Raw genomic sequence first — 10,235 nt, 5'->3', positions numbered from 1 at the left:
TTTGCAGTAAATTTTCTCCCCTCCTACCGACTCTTGTTTGTACATGTCTGCTTTCTGTCAAAATAGTTCTGCCTCTTCTAGAATTTCATATTGATGGAATTACATAATATGTATCCTTTGACGATTTGCTTCTTCCACTTGGCCTAACAAATCTGAGATATGCCCATGCTGTTGCTCTTATCAGTTGTTCTTTTCTTGCAGATTTGTTATTTCATCATATGGCTCTATCACAATTTGTTATCCATTTGCCAACTGATGGACATTTAGCTGTGTCTCATTTTTTACCATTACTAGTAAAGCTTCTATGTTAAAGCTTCCATGATGAGTCTGATACAAGCCTTGGGTGGACAAGGCTTCACTCTCTTAGGTAAGTACCTAGTTGTGGCTCTGCTGGGTTGATGGTAAGTAATAACCTATTTTATAAGAAATTGCCAAAACATTCTCCAAACTAGCTATAGTATTTTGCATTACTACCAGCAAGGTATGAGAATTTGAATTGTCATGTCTTCCATTTTGGCCATTCCAATGGATGTTTGGTGATCGAATGATGTCTCACTGCAGCCTTGTGTTTCCATGACAGATGACAGCTGAACGTCTCTTCATATACTTATTTGCCATCTGCACAGTTTCGTTGTCAAGTATGTGTCTGTCATTTTATTAGAGGGTTGAATGAGTCCTTTTTGTACTCAGGATATAAGTTCTTTGTCAGACATATGTTGAAAATATCCTCTCCCAGTCGGTGGCTTGTTTTTCATTTTCTTAATGGGGTCCTTCATAGATTTTTTTTGTAGAAATTGCAGTTTAATTCATACATTTACATCAGGCATTCATTTTGAGTTAACTTTTCAATATACTCTGTGATAAGGGCTGAGAATCATGTTACTGTACACGGATGACCAGGTGATCCGGCCCCTTTTGTTGCAGACTACCCTTTCCTTGGCACCTTCACTGAAAATCAGCTGACCAAATAGGCAGGGGTCTATTTATGGCTGCTCCACTTTTCCATCGATCTGTTTATCTCGATTGCTGTAGCTTTAGACTAAGTCTTGAAATCAGGTAGTGTAAGTCCCCCACAAAATGTCTTTGATCTTTGTGAGGCTAATCTGGATGGTGACTTTCTTACAAAGGAATTTTTTAAAAAAAGTTTTTAATTATGAAATATAACATAAATACAGAAAAGCAATAAATTTCAAAGTGTATTGTAACAACTAGTTATAGAACAGATTTCAGAATTTGGTATGGGTTACAGTTTCACAATTTCAGGGTTTTCCTTCTAGCTGCTCCAACATACTAGAGATGCAAAGAAATATCAATATGATGATTCAGCAGTCATACTCATTTCTTAAATCTTATCTTCTGTGTTATAACTCCTTCTTTTCTTATGATCCTGCTACCAATCTTCAGGAATAGTTGAGCTATCCCCATTCTAACTTTTTCATTTTGGAAAGGGGTGTCGATAATATGCGGTAGGGGGATGGAGTTAGGTGGTGTTCTTGGAGAGGCTGGGCCCTCTTGCATTCAGGACTTATCTGGAAGTTGTAGGATTCTGGAAAGTAATCTTAGTGCATGAAAATTTTACCGTCTCAGATAGAGCCGTAGGTATTCTTTACAATAATACAGTTGGTTGGGACTTGGAAAACCATGGCAATTAGTAATATCTAGCTGAAGCTTGGGTAAGAGTAACCCTCAGAATAGCCTCTTGACTCTATCTGAAATCTCTTAGCCACTGATACCTTATTTTGTTACATTTCCTTTCCCCCTTTTGGGCAGGAAGGCATTGTTGATCCCATGGTGCCAGGGCCAGGCTCAACCTTGGAAGTCATATCCCATGTTGCCAGGGAGACTTTCACCTCCGGACATCCTGTCCCCCATAAGGGGTGGGTAATGATTTCATTTGCAGAGTTGGGCTTAGAGAGAGAGGCCACATTTAAGCAACAAAAGAGGTCCTCTGCCAGTAACTCTTAGGCATACATAGGGTTAGCTTCTCTGCTATTGAAATATACTGCATGAGAGAGAGCCTCAAGCTCAAGGGCTTGGCCTATTGACTTGGGAATTCCTAATGTTTGACAGTATCAGGGGTCTCCCCGGTGGTAAAGCTTAATAGTTCTATATTATTTTTCCAGTCCCTCAAGGGACTTTGCCAATACATTTTAATTATCTGCCCAACATAAACTCTGGAATGTATCCAGGTATTACATTAAGTTATACAGAATTACAAGCCTTCATTCCCATTCTGGGCTCCGCATGTTTGGGTAGTCTAAATGAGCTATCCAGACAGGTTGAGTTAGATAATGTGCTACAGAAAACTTAGGTTTTGGACAAAATAAACCTCTCTTCCTTTGGTCTCATACAGTAGGTGAAGTTCTAAAATACAGACAATGTCATCCCTACCCCTGGATTCTGATTTAAATTAGTCCCAACCTGATTGGCTTCATTCTCATCTCTAATTGAAGCCTCATCTCTTTTTTTGGTTTATTAACAGTTGCTGTACTGTAGCAACGCTGACTTTCAGAGCGACAAAACTCCAATTCTGAGTCACAAGTGTCATATGAGTAGTCACAATTCCAGGGAAATATCAGGTTATACATATATAGCACAGCATCTCAAAATCTAGAAATAACATGTATAGCTCTGGACTAAATGTGACTGCTACAAGAGCTTACCATCTAGTCCCCAGTTTTCTTAAAAGTATTTTCTAAAAGAGACTAAGCAGTATTTTGTTCTTTTGTTTCTGGCTTATTTTGCATCACATAATATCCCCAAGGTTCACTCACCTCCTTGCATGCCTCACATCTTTGTTCCTTCCTGTAGCCGCACAATATTCCATCGTATTTCACCACAGTTCGCCATTCTACTTCTCAATCAACGTATCCTTCTGTCACCTCCATCCACTGTGCATCATGGATTAAGTCCAAAGTAAACAATCCATGTCTCACATTATCCTCACTTAAAATCGTTGTACAATCATCAACACTCTCAACTTTAGACAATTTTCATTGCTCCAAAGATAAAAATACAAACCTCAAACAACAGCAAATCCAAACCTCCCCTTAACTCTTGTCCTTGCCCACCCCCACCCCAATTTTTAACCCCTGGTATTACTGTGGTAGTTGATGTCTTCCTGTTAAACACAGCCCATAGCATGCAAAGGCAGTTTTCTCCTTATACAGGTTTTGCCCTTCTATTATTGACTCTTTGTACAAGAGTCATACCTCTGAAGTAGTTTATGCAAGAACTTACTTATATTTGTGGTGTTATCTGATGGAATACATGGCTCTATACAACCCCTTTCAATCACAGTCACCTTCAATATGGCAATATACTTATAAACCCACTAATGAACCACCTTCACTTCTATCCATTTCCCTACATTTAAGTTCAACCTCATTAGTTAACTGTTCACCCATCTCTAGCTTGTCTTACATGGGAATTGCATGGGAATTTTCTGTTTTACTTTTTATTTTGACATACTTTCAAATCTACAGGATACACATGAAAGTACTGCAAATTCCATACAGAAAATTCCAACATACTCCTATCCCTCCCAAGATACTTAGATCCACATTTTGCCACATTTGCTATTTCTTTCTATCCATTTTCTGAACACTTTTGTGTAGGTTGCAAGCTTCTTGAACATTTAATACTGCCCATGTACATTTCTGAAGAACAAGGATATTCACTTATATAACCATCTTAAGTATAGTGATCAAGTTCAATAAATTTAATATTGATATGCGTTCCAGTTAGCAAGCTGCTGGAATGCAATATACCAGAAACGAAACAGCTTTTATAAGGGGGAATTTATTAAGTTGCAAGTTTACAGTTCTAAGGCCATGAAGATGTCCCAATTAAAACAATTCTATATAGACGCTGGCGTCCACTCTCCCCGCCCCCACAGCCCCCAACCCCTCCCCACAGCCCTCCCCCAAACTTTTTTAAAAAAGAAAAAAAAAAACCAGTCTATAAAAATGTCCAAATTTGGCGGGCCGCGGTGGCTCAGCGGGCAAAGTGCTTGCCTGCTATGCCGGAGGACCTCGGTTCGATTCCCGGCCCCAGCCCATGTAACAAAAACGGAGAAACAGAATACAATAAAACAAGAAAATGTTTAAAAATGTTAAAAAAAAAAAAAAAAAAAAAAAAAAAATGTCCAAATTAAAGCACCAACAAGAGGTTACCTTCACTCAAGAAAGGCCAATGAAGTTCACGTTCTCTCTCGAGTGGAAAGGCACATGGCAAATATGGCCACGTCTGCTAGCTTTCTCTCCAGGCTTCTTGTTTCATGAAGCTGTCTGGGGGAAATATTCCTTCTTCATTTCCAAAGGTCTGTGTGGCTCTGGAGCTTTTTCCAAAATGTTTACTCTTTTAAAGAATTCCAGTAAACTAATCAAGACCCATTTGGAATGGGTAGAGTCACATCTCCCTCTAATCAAAGGTTAATACCCACAATTGGGTGTGTCACATCTCTGTGAAGCTAATCTAGCCAAGTTGCAGGCTGTAGTGTTGAATGGGGATTAAGAGAAATGGCTCCCTCCACAAGGTGGATCCAGATTAAAACATGGCTTTTCTAGGGTACATAATCTTTTCAAACCGGCACAATATGAAACTTAAGAGCCTACATTCCAACATTTTCATATATTCTAATAATGCCCTCTTGAGTCTTCTCCTCCCTTGTTTCATTGCATATTACATATAATCATCAGTCTCTTTTCTTACTCCCCTTTTTAAAATTGTGGGAACATACAAGTGTTATAGTCAGGTTCATGTATCAGCTTGGCCAAGTGGTGGTACCTGTTTGTCTGGTTGGGCAAGTGCTGGCCTGTCTGTTGCATTGAGGACATTTCATAGAATTAAATCATGAGCATGCAGGCTGCATCCACAGCTGATTCCATTTGTAATCAGCCAAGGGGAGGGTCTTCTGCAATGAGTGATGCTCAATCTAATCACCGGAAGCCTTTTAAGGAGGATTCAGAAGAGACAGGCTCTCTTCCTGCTTTGGTTGGTGAGCCTCTGCTGTGGAGTTCGTCCAGACCCTCCATCAGAATCATCGGCTTTGCAGCTTGCCCTGCGGATTTTGGACTCTGCGTTCCCACAGTCACGTGAGACACTTGTATAAATTTTATATTTGCGAGTGTTCCCTGTTGATTCTGTTTCTCTAGAGAACCCTAACTAATACAACTTGGTACCAGAGTGGTTCTTAAGAAACAGAATCTTTAAAATGGGTTTTTATGAATGGTTTTCTACTCTGATTGGACTTAAAGGCACTAAGGATTCCGATTACCATAATCAGAATGACACTCCCAATCCATGGAGTGAGTTGGCAAAAGAGACAGTCGAAATATCACCATTCGATTCTCCTAATGCTTCACTTGTTCAAAGCCAGGCTCCGGGGGATAATGTTTTTGCCACCTTTACAGGGTTTGGTGGAAATAAGAGGTATAGAGATGTTGGCTGTTTGTTGTTAGATACACTGGCTATATTAAGGAGTGAAAGGGATGGGCTTAAGGCTTCAAACGAGAAGCTTAAGCACTATCTGATAGATGTAGAAGTTTCTATGAGTATCCTAAAGGAAAATTTTGTTTCCTGTAGCCGTAGACTTAAGATCTCTGAAACTCAGACTCAGAATCTTATTGTTAGAGTAGCAACTTCACAATGTAAACTGAAATCTCAGTGTTGCATGGTGTCTGCCATTAAAGTGAGGGCCTTGATTGGAAAGGAGTGGAACACTGACAAATAAGATGGTGACATATGGATTGATAATGATGTCGGGGGTGAGGTTGAAACCCTAAGTCATGCCGAGTCTTCTCTAGATAACCCTGTAATAGTCTGCCCTGAGGACATAGCCGCCCCACCTCCAGCCTGCCTTGAGGAGTTGGCCACCCAACCTTCTCCTGAAGGGATTAGCCCTAGAGTGATTAATCCTGTTTCACCCGATGAAACTACAAATGACTTGGAAGATACTTCTAATTCTTTTCATAACCCACTCCCACTACCCCTCATTTCTTCCAGACCTATAACTAGACTAAAGTCCCAATAGGTCCCTAAAGGTGAGGTACAAAGTATCACATATGAGGAGGTACGTTATAATCCAGAAGAACTGTGTGAGTTTTCCAATTTATATAGATAGAAATCAGGGGAATATGTGTGGTAATGGATTTTGCAGGCGTGGGTAATGGTGGGAGGAATATAAGGCTGGATCAGGCTGAATTTATTGATATGGGCCCTGTGCTGGTTTGAATGGATGTATGTCCCCTAGAAAAGTCATGTTTTAATCAAAATCTCATTCCCTATTCAGTACTGTATGTTTGAAAATGTAATCAGATCATCTCCCTGGATGATGTGATTTAGTCAAGAGTGGTTGTTAAACTGGATTAAGTGATGACGTGTCTCCACTCATTTGGGTGGGTCTTAATAAGTTTCTGGAGTCCTATAAAAAAGGAAATATTTTGGAGAATGGAAGATTCAGAGAGAGCAGAATGACATAACCACGAGTAGCAGAGTCCACCAGCCAGTGACCTTTGGAGATGAAGAAGGAAAATGCCTCCCGGGGAGCTTTGTGAAACAGAGAGCCAGGAGAAGAAGCTAGCAGATGATGCCGTGTTTGCCATGTGCCCTTCCAGATGAGAGAAGAACCCTGACTGTGTTCACCATGTGCCCTTCCACTTGAGAAAGAAACCCTGAACTTCATCAGCTTTCTTGAACCAAGGTATCTTTCCCTTGATGCCTTAGATTTGACATTTCTAGAGACTTGCTTTAATTGGGACATTTTCTCGGCCTTGGAACTGTAAACTCATTAAATTCCTCTTTTTAAGACCCATTCTGTTTCTGGTATATTGCATTCTGGCAACTAGCAAACTAGAACAGGCCCACTAAGCAGAGATTCTGCAATCAAGGTTATAGCTTGAGGGGTTAGAAAACGTATTAACAGTTTGTTTGGATGGTTGGTTGAAACATGGATCAAAAGGTGGCCGACATTACCTGAGGCTAAAATGCCAGAACTGCCCTGGTATAATGTAGATTGTGGAGATCTAGAGGCTTAAAGAAATTGGAATGTTAGAGTGGATTTATCATGCAAAGCTTGCTCTCAAGAATGTCTGAAGGATGCACCTTTTACCAGAACAGTGAGAAATTAATTTATGAGACTAGCATCATCATCCCTGAAGAGTCCTATAGTTGCACTTCTCTGTAGGTCAGATATTACTGTAGGAACTGCTGTCACTGAGCTGGAATCCTTAAACACAATGGGGATGATGGGATCCTGGGTTGGCAGAAGCCAGGTGGCAGCACTTAATTGCCAAAGACAGGTAGACGTGGCTACTATAATAGACAGCAAACTCAAAGCAGGAGTCAAAATTATATGACTCACAGAGATTTGTGGCATTGGCTAGTAAATCATGGGGTACCTAGAAATACAATAGAAGGGCACTCTACTAAATTCTTGTTTGAGCTGTATAAACAAGAGTTCTAGGTCAAGTGAACAGAAGTCTTACCTGAATTACAAAACACAGAGTCACGGTCCCTTAATCAATTTGCAGACTTGAGACACTTTACAGACCCAGAGCCCCTTGAATGAAGGGGAGGCCAGGACCGTTTAGGGGAGAACTCTGTTACACTGCCACAAATTTATACTGTTAATCTTCCTCCAAGCCTTTTCCAAGGAGACCGACAGCCTTTTACCAGGGTAACTGTGCATTGGGGAAAAGGAAATGATCAGATATTTCAGGGATTATTAGACACTGTTTCAGAAGTGACATTAATTCCAGGGGACCCAAAACATCACTCTGGTCCACCAGTCAGAGTGGAGGCTAATGGAGGCCAGGTGATCAATGGAGTTTTAGCTCAGATCCACCTCACAGTGGGTCCAGTGGGCCCCTGGACCCATTCTGTACTTATTTCCCCAGTTCCAGAATGTATAATTGGTGTAGACTTACTGAGCAACTGGCAGAATCCCCACATTGGCTTTCTAACTCGTGCAGTGAGGGCTATTATGGTGGGAAAGGCCAAGTGGAAGCCACTAGTACTGCCCCTACTGAGCAAAATAGTAAATCAGAAGCAATATCAGATTCTTGGAGGGACTACAGAGATTATTGCCACTCTTAAGAACTTGAAAGATGCAGGGGTGGTGATTCCCACCACATCCCCATTCAATTCTCCTATCTGGCCTGTGCAGAAAACAGATGGATCTTGGAGGATGACAGAGGATTATCGTAAATTCAACCAGGTGGTAACTCCAATTGCAGCTGCTGTTCCAGATGTGGTATCATTGCTTGAGTAAATCAATACATCCCCTGGTACCTGGTATGCAGCTATTGATCTGGCAAATGCTTTTTTCTCAATAGCTATTAGTAAGGACCACCAGAAACAGTTTGCTTTCAGCTGGCAAGGTCAGCAATATGCTTTCACTGTCCTACCTCAGGGGTATACCAATCTCTAGCCCTATGTCATAATCTTGTCCACAGGGACCTTGATCGTTTCTCCCTCCCACAAGACATCACACTTATTGACGCTATCATGTTGATTGGACCTAGTGATCAAGAAGTAGCAACTTCTCTAGACTTACTAGTAAGGCATTTGCATGTCAAAGGATGGGAGATAAATCCAACAAAAATATAGGGGTCTTCCACCTCAGTGAAATTTCTAGGTGTCCGGTGGTGTGGGGCATGTTGAGATATCCCTTCTAAGGTGAAGGATAAATTGCTGCATCTGGCCCCTTCTATGACCCCAAAAAGAGGCACAACGCCTAGTTGGTCTCTTTGGATTTTGGTGACAACATATTCCTCATTTGGGTGTGCTACTCTGGCCCATTTATCGAGTGACCAGAAAAGCTGCTAATTTTGAGTGGGGACCTGAACAAGAGGAGGCTCTGTGACAGGTCCAGGCTGCTGTGCAAGCCGCTCTGCCACTTGGGCTGTATGATCCAGCAGATCCACTGGTGCTGGAAGTGTCAGTGGCAAATAGAAATGTTGTCTGGAGCCCTAGGCAGGGCCCTATAGGAGAATCACAACACAGACCCTTAGGATTTTGAAGCAAAGCCTTACCATCTGCTGCAGATAACTACTCTCCTTTTTGCCTGCTACTGGGCCTTAGTAGAGACTAAATGCTTAACCATGGGCCAACAAGTTACCATGAGACCTGAGTTGCCTATCAAGAGCTGGGTGTTGTCTGACCCACCAAGCCATAAAGTTGGGCATGCACAGCAGCACTTTATTGTAAAATGGAAATGGTATAGATGAGATAGGGCCAGAGCACGTCCTGAGGGCACAAGTAAATTACACAAAGAAGTGGCCCAAATGCCCATGGTCTCCACTCCTGCCACATTACCTTCTCTTTCCCAGACCAGAGCTATGGTTATTTACAGTGAATTGACTAAGGAAGAGAAAACTCAGGCTTGGTTTACAGATGGTTCAGCATGATATGCAGGTACCACCTAAAAGTGGACAGCTGCAGCACTACAACTACTTTCTGGGGTGTCCTTGAAGGATAGCAGTGAGGGGAAATCCTCCCAGCGGGCAGAACTTCGAGCAGTGCATCTGGTTGTTCATTTTGCTTGGAAGGAAAACTGGCCAGAGGTGCATTTGTATACTGACTCATGGGCTGTTGCTAATGGTTTGGCTGGATGGTCAGGGACATGGAAAGACCATAATTGGAAAATTGGTGACAAAGAGGTCTGGGGAAGAAGTAAGTGGTCAGACCTTTCTGAGTAAGCTAAAAACATCAACATATTTGTGTCCCATGTGAATTCACACCAGAAGATGACTTCAGCAGAGGAAGGTTTTAATAATCAAGTGGATAAGATGACCCGTTCTGTGGATACCAGTCAGCCTCTTTCCCCAGCAACTCCTGTCATTGCCCAATGGGCTCATGAACAAAGTGGTCATGGTGGTAGGGATGGAGGTTATGCATGGGCTCAGCAACATGGACTTCCACTCACCAAGGCTTACCTGGCTACACCCACTGCTGAGTGCCCAATCTGCCAACAGCAGAGACCCACACTCAGCCCCCGATATGTCACCATTCCCCGAGGTGACCAGCCAGCTACATGGTGGCAGGTTGATTACATTGAACCACTCCCTTCATGGAAGCGGCAGCGATTTGTTCTAACTGGAATAGACACACTCTGGATATGGGTTTGTTTTTCCTGCACACAATGCTTCTGCCAAAACTACCATCCGTGGGCTTACAGAATGCCTTATCCATTGTCACAATATTCCACACAGCATTGCTTCTGATCAAGGAAC

The sequence above is a fragment of the Tamandua tetradactyla genome, chromosome 6 (assembly GCF_023851605.1).
Source record: "Tamandua tetradactyla isolate mTamTet1 chromosome 6, mTamTet1.pri, whole genome shotgun sequence".
Classification (NCBI taxonomy): domain Eukaryota; kingdom Metazoa; phylum Chordata; class Mammalia; order Pilosa; family Myrmecophagidae; genus Tamandua; species Tamandua tetradactyla.
Note: the sequence above shows the minus strand (reverse complement) of the source record.